We start from the raw sequence: 7,114 nt of genomic DNA, 5'->3' as shown, positions 1-7,114 counted from the left end.
GAAACAGCATATTTCTTAAATGGTGAAAGATTAGAAAGTTTTGATATAGAAAGGGATATATGTTCCTTGTGCCTAATTCATTGAAAGCTAACAAGAACATTGAGCAAGAAATTCAGAAGGCAAATGGTATGTTAATTGTTATCATAACAGCGTTTGGGTACATGAACAAAGATATCTTGCTGAAATTGTAAACCTCCGGTGAGATGACATCTAGAATAGTGTGTGTGTGTTTCTGGTCCTTTTGCTTAAGGAAGGATAAACTTGCCACAGAGGATGTGCAAGAGAAGCTCACCAGAACATTCTGGGTTGGTCGAACTGTCCTCTGAGGAGAGACAGAGGAGATTGGATCTGTATTATCTGGAGATTTTAAGAATTGAATATGAACTCAGAAAAACTTACAAAATTTTTAAAGTGACATAGTATCTGGTTGTGAGGTCTAAACCCAGGGAACAAAGTCTCAGATAAAAGGTAAGCCACTGTATTTTTTATAAGAGCCCAGTTGAGTTTCTGGTTAATAGTAACGCCAGAATACAGGGGATTCAGTGATGGTAATTCCATTTAATGTCAAGGGGAGGTGAGTAAACTGCCTCTTATTGGAGATGTTCATTGCCTGGCATTGTGAGGTGGCAATGTTACTTGCCATTTGTCAGCTCAAGCCCTGATATTGTCTGGATCTTGCGGCATTTGGGTATTATCAATTTCAGTATCTGAGGAGCTTTGAACGATGCTGAACACTGTTCAATATTTACGACAGGTGAACAATTTGATACACATTTACCAGGTACGTTGCTCAGGTCACATACCCAAGAACGATTTCATTCAATTTTTTTTTCAGTCTACACAATCAAAATGACAGTGGCCACATCTATATTCCCAACTAACCACATGGGACTGCTGTAATTTACCCTCAGATCATTTACAATTTGATTTTTTTTCAACACACACATATTCAGTGAGGCCCACATTTTAAATCGGAATCAATGAAAGTGCGCTAAAACTCTCTGAATATATATTTCTTTAAAAAAAGAAATGAGCAAGATGTCTTCAACAACGGTGAAAGAATAAAAGAAAACTACTATTCCCAAAATACCTCGCTGCGTATCTCGGAAACAGCAACCTCTCAGCTAATTGGCCAGTGCCAGTGCTGAGCTCCCTTCAGTTTTGTGGTTTGTGTTTGGTTGCGATGGACGAGTGACGTCCAAGTCTGATTGAAGGCGACTCAAAAAAAAGTGAAAACAATCCAATGTCAGCGAGAGAGAGAGAGAGAGCTGGGAGAACGCTAGTGGGGAGCAAACCAGAGGCGCCGGCTCAATCTGAGCAGTGGAAGCTTTGCAAACAAAACGTGTCCTTCCTCTTACAACTTCTGACAGACTTCCAAGGATCTATTTAAATTTAAAAAAAACTCTTCTCACCCCCCCTCCCCTTCTCCTTCTGTTCTCCTCTTGGAAATCTGGGTGACTTGTCCAGCAGGCAGGAGGGGAAAAAAACTGGAAAGAAATCCAATAGAAATGATTTGAGTGTAAGTACTTACAACGCATGAAATGCAGATTGCGAGAGTTTTATTTTCACCAGAGAAACATCAGCGAAGCTGCCCTACTCGTGGCAACGTTATGATGTAAAGTTTGTGACAATGCTGTTTGTTATTCGCGTCTTACTGCCGCACAGACCGGAGGGGAGAGCCAGCGAGTGTCTACTCCCTCTCTGAGAGTCTTCTTTTCTAGAATGAGTCACTTGTAGAAAAAAAGTTGCGGGAGTCGTGTGTTCGGTAAAACATGTATCTGCGCTGAGAGATCATTTAAAGACAGTCCAGGGCCGCTGGTGCAGGGGTTTTGCTATTAAACTGAAAGGTTTGCCTGAGATTCATGGAGAGACATGTTGCGGGGAAAGAGAATACGTTCGTGATCTTTGCTTTCCCTTCCCGCTAGCTTCCCATGATTTTGCGAATATTCTCTCGAGCTCTTTCTTTCACGCAGGACATTTTTAAATCTTTTCATCTTCCAGTTATGTTGCAAGATTGGCAGGCATTGCAATAACTGGCAGTGTGGGGGGTGGGAGAGGGGTTTACAAGAGCTGCTAGGGTCTGTGCTGAGTTTTCAGTTCTCTTCGATGTTTTAGTGTGTGTTCTGTTACATGCAAAGAGACAACCTAGCATTTCTGGTGTCTGGAGACCCACAGTCTCTGCAGACAGATGATCCCTTTGGAGAACGAGAGTATGAGATTTGAATGTGGGGGCTGAATTCAGTCCTGATGTATCTCTGGCCCGACAGCAGACCCATCGCTACTTTCTTTTCAATTGTGATCAACGCGGTTCGTTCTAACAGAGTAATTCTAACGGTTCCTCAGTGGATACAGATGGAATTACGCGTTTGCTTTAAATTGTAGCTTCCACGGACAGATTAAGTTATGCCTTTGACACGTACTTTATTACTTTTTGCAACATTTGCCTCTAGCCTACGTGTGTGTGTTTTTAAGGAAATAATAATCTTGATTCCAGCGATGCTTACTTGAGTCCTTGGTTTGAGCAGCTCTGGGCTGTACATACTGTAAATAATTGGAAAGGAGGGGCTTTAAAGGTGGCCTTAGGTCTTACCTCTCTGACCAAATCTTGGGTCAGCCGAGCCAAACACACGGAGAAAAATAAACCGTCCCTGGGTGGTTTTTGGTGGTAGACGTGATTAGATATCACTTTTTGTGAAGCGAGCCGCGATGTTTTATGGAAATGAGTAACTGCTGGAAGACGAGGAGGTTGTTTGAAAGTCCCATTCCCCCCAACCCTCACCTTCCCTGCTGCCGGCCTTCATTCCACGGTGCACATCTTTAAAAACGATGATTGTAATGAACTCTTCAACCTGTCCCTAAGCCCCATAGGCTGAGAGCCGCAGTGATCACACGGTGTGACTGACCACTATCTCCCCACGGTTCTATCTTCCTTTGCCCTCATTGATACCATCTCTCCAGGTCGGGATCCTGGTAGCATCAACCACCCTCGCCCAGGAACTGCCAATGCCGACCCCCGCCCCGTCCCCAAAGTTCGTTCATGTCAACAGATGCTGGGAGAAAGTCAAGCGGGAAAGTGCTCTCCCTTGAAAGGTTTCAATGGAGTTCATTGTCTGATGCCTCTTGGATGCAGTGAAGCCGCTTAACCAGCTCCAGCTCAGAGAATGGCAGGAGGAGCCCCAGTGCCAGTGTTGGGGGGTCCCACTTCCAGAGTTGGGGGACTGTGTTGGGTAGGTGTGTTAAGGGTCCCAGTGCCAGCGTTAGGGGAGCTGTGTTAGGAGTCCCAGAGCCAGTGTTGCGGGTCCTGGTGCGAGTGTTAGGGGTCCCAGTGCCAGTGTTGGGGGGGTCCCACTTCCAGAGTTGGCGGACTGTGTTGGGGAGGTGTGTTAGGAGTCCCAGTGCCAGTGTTAGGGGATGTGTGTTAGGAGACCCAGTGCCAGTGTTGCGGGTCCCGGGAAGAGTTTGCAGTGGTGACCTGTGACGCTGACAGGTGCCGGGGGAGAGGAACAGGTCAGCCATGCCTCCTGTCAGCTGTCTCCGGTAAAGGCTGCCACTGTCTGGAGAGGAGCCTGAGGGTGGTGTGTGCCTTCCTCTACCTCCCCGACACCAGGGCGCGGTGTGGGAAACGGAGGGAGGGGAGAGGTAAGTAATGGGGAGGGGGCAGAGGGATGGGGAAGGGGAGAAGGGAAGGAGTGACGAGCAGGGGACAGGGGAGGGAGGAGTGGGGAGGGGATGGAGGGAGTTATGGGGAGGGGACTGTGGGGAAGAGATGGGGAGGGGCGGAGGGAGTGAGGGGAAGGGGCGAGGGGAGGGAGAGATGGGGAAGGTAGGACGAGGAGACTGGAGGGGGGAGATTGGGAGGGTGTGAGGGGGTGTGACGGACGGAGCAATGGGAAGGGGGATGAGGTGGGCGGGGATGGTTCACGTTAATCCCAGACTTGAGAAACAGAAGAATTTCAACATTAAAGCAGACGGAGGGTGGTTTTGAACTCTCCGGGGTTAGCAAGGAGTTGCAGGCTTTAGGCAGACTAACCGGATACAACTGGTTGTGTTCTGTGTGTGTGTGTGTCGAATGTCCACTCGATTTGCGTTCAACGTCTGTGTACACAGATATTCCATGTGCGCTGTCTATCTGAGTGTACAGTGTAACTAAACCAGTGCCCACTGACGGTGGAGGCGGTACGGGTAATATTTCAGATCGGGAAATGATACTCCTACCTTCCCACTGACATTGTGCTGAGCAATAAAGGAAAGTTGGATTCAGGAACACGGGCAAGGGGACCCGGAGCTCTCCGGCCTTCGTTCAGTCCAGTTGCCAGTTTTTCTGAGCGCCTTGCCTCGTCCCCTCTTCCTCATGCCAGTGGGGGCGCGATTTCCTCTTGGAATGATGCGCAGTTCAATCTCGCCGTGACATTGAGAGCTTCCCCGCACAAGTGTTGAATACTGAACCCAACAGAATGTGACCCTTTGGGGGCTGTATCCAATCTGCAGAGAGACACTATCTGTCCCCACCACCACATTGAATCTGCGAGTTAAAAAAGATCAATTGGCATTAGCTGCTGTGTCTTGGGGATGCTATATTGATGGAGTAACCAAAGGTATCCATTCTGTTTAAATCCTGTATTATACAGAGTTAATCCCAGTGCCTGTGGGATTGCGGTTTAAATGTTAACTCTACAGGATCGATCCTGGATTCATCGAGGTGGTGTTTTCCAACTGTCCAGCACACAAGGAGTTAACTGAAATGGTTTTATTGAGTTGGGGGACACCTATTGTTCCGGCCTCACCCCGAATTCAAGGTTCCCAGTGCAGACCAAGGACCATTTTAGTTTTCCATAAAAATCCCGTCCTTTAACCCCTTGTACCCCAGCGAGAGCGAATGTCCTCGTCAGCCCTTGACAATGTTATTGAACGCAATGATTTTTTTCCACAATATTTTCCATCAACCTATGCAGAGATGGAGCAGGTAGGACTTGAACCCCGGACCTCCTGGTCCAGAGGTTCACTACGGAAGCCCTATTTCCCTCATAATTCAGGTTAAAAATCAAACAACACCAGGTTATAGTCCAACAGGTTGATTTGGAAGTAGCTTTCAGAGCGCTGCTCCTTTGTCAGGTGGGGCAGAACCAGAGGACACCGAATTTGTAATAAATGATCAAATAACTGATGGGATGTATTGAACAAACCTAGATTGCTGAGAATGGGTTGCAAGTTGTATGATTTTTAACTTTGTCCACCCCAGTCCAACACACCGGCCCTTCCACACCGGGAACAGCTCAGGTTACCTGACACTGCCCCCGCACGAAGTAAACTTTGATTTTGAAACGTTGATATCCCATGAGCGGTTTCAGAATCCCCACAAACGGCAGCCAGACCTCCTTCCCCAAATCACAGCCATGTGCTGGTTAACCACGCTTTCGTAGCAAGAGCCCATTTCTGGGCTGCAAAGGTTGGGACCAGATCGTGCCCCTTGGCTGCACGGGAAGGCAGTGAGCTGAGTATGACCCCCCTCCCAGACCTTTCAGTAAACCGCCCTGGTGGCTTTAAATGCATTATTGTTCAGCTTTCGTGACAACCCAAGCCCTTCATTCCCTCCCGGCGGCCGGAGATTTATTGAGTGCAATTTCCACAATTGGCAACGGCGGCATTGTGAAGCGGCGAGCCCTTGTGATTGAGAGGGCGGGGGGGGGGGGGGGGATGACAGGCAGGATTATTGTCCGGGCAATGTGAGAAAGATGCAGACTGACAGCGCAGGCCTCTCTCGAGCTGATCACTTGTGTTTTTATGTGTGTGTGTCCTTTCAGCGACGGGCTCTCACCACCTCCACCCCCTCCCCCTGTTACCCACCTCCTCCCTTCCTCTCCCGCAAAGCGGTGATTGATCCCGCGGCTCCCTGAGCGTTGCCAAGCGGATTGTGTTGCTGCACCCGTTCCCTGTCCAACACCACACAAAGGTGGGACTGAACTGCCAGGGGAAGCGGTGTGGCCACGGGGAGGGGGAGAGTGCACAGACACTGACGGCGATGCAATTCCCAGAAAATAACCTTTAAATCTTGGGGCATTAAAAACCGATCGCTCTTCCATGCACTGCACGCACCTCAACTGTTCTTTGCTGTGTGTGTGTGTGAGAGAGAATGTGCCTGTGTGCGTATGTGTAGTGGGAATGGGGCTGGTTTGGGGATGATGTGTGTCTGTGTTGGGGGGGGGGGGTGGGACTGGTTTGGGGATGATGTGTGTCTGTTGGGGGAGTGGGACTGGTTTGGGGATGTGTGTCTGTGTTGGGGGGTGGTGGGACTGGTTTGGTTGGTGTGTGTCTGTGTTGGGGATGATGTGTATCTGTGTTGGGGGGATGGGACTGGTTTGGGGATGTGTGTCAGTGTTGGGGGAGTGGGACTGGTTTGGGTGGTGTGTGTCTGTGTTGGGGATGATGTGTGTCTGTGTTGGGGGGAGTGCGACTAGTTTGGGGATGATATGTGTCTGTGTTGTGGGAATGGGACTGGTCTGGGGGTGGTGTGTGTCTATGTTGGGGGGGTGGTGGGGCTCATTTTGGGATAATGTTTGCCTGTGTTTGCGGGGAGTGGGACTGGTTTGGGAATAATGTGTGTCTGTGTTGGGGGGATGGGACTGGTTTGGGGATGATGTGTATGGTGGGGGGGTGGGTGGGACTGGTTTGGGGATGAGGTGTGTCTGTGTTGGGGTGAGTGGGGCTGATTTGGGGATGATGTGTGTCTGTGTGGGTGGGAGTGGGACTGGTCTGGGGGTGGTGTGTGTCTATGTTGGGGGGTGGTGGGGCTGATTTTGGGATAATGTGTGCCTGTGTTTGGGGGGAGTGGGACTGGTTTGGGGATGATGTGTGTCTGTGCTGGCGGGGAGGGACTGGTTTGGGGCTAATGTGTGTCTGTATTGGGGGGATGGGACTGGTTTGCGGATGATGTGTGTCTATTGGGGGGAGTGGGACTGGTTTGGGGGTGCTGTGTGTCTGTGTTGGGGATGATGTGTGTCTGCGTTGGGGATGATGTATGTCTGTGTTGGGGGAGAGTTGGGGCTGGACTGGGGAGTTGGGGGGGGTTTGGAGGGGATGTGTGTGTGTGTGATGGGGAAGTTGGGGCTGGTATGGA

The 7,114-nt window shown here is 49.6% G+C and overlaps 1 protein-coding gene across 2 annotated transcripts in view; it reads left to right on the top strand.

Annotated features, from left to right (window-relative positions):
• Positions 1–1,244: 1,244 nt before the first annotated feature.
• daam2 (dishevelled associated activator of morphogenesis 2) overlaps positions 1,245–7,114 on the top strand; it is a 312,353-nt gene continuing 306,483 nt past the window's right edge. The window contains exon 1 of one of the 2 annotated variants that reach the window (XM_060849181.1): positions 1,245–1,519. The gene's annotated coding sequence lies outside the window, so the exon portion shown is untranslated. Of the gene's footprint in view, positions 1,520–3,206; positions 3,228–7,114 lie in introns of those variants that run through there. The other variant, XM_060849197.1, reaches the window with a different exon arrangement.

Source organism: Hemiscyllium ocellatum, chromosome 3 (genome assembly GCF_020745735.1).
Source record: "Hemiscyllium ocellatum isolate sHemOce1 chromosome 3, sHemOce1.pat.X.cur, whole genome shotgun sequence".
In the NCBI taxonomy this organism is placed as follows: Eukaryota; Metazoa; Chordata; class Chondrichthyes; order Orectolobiformes; family Hemiscylliidae; genus Hemiscyllium; species Hemiscyllium ocellatum.
Note: the sequence above shows the minus strand (reverse complement) of the source record. Positions and strands in the feature narration are given on the sequence as shown.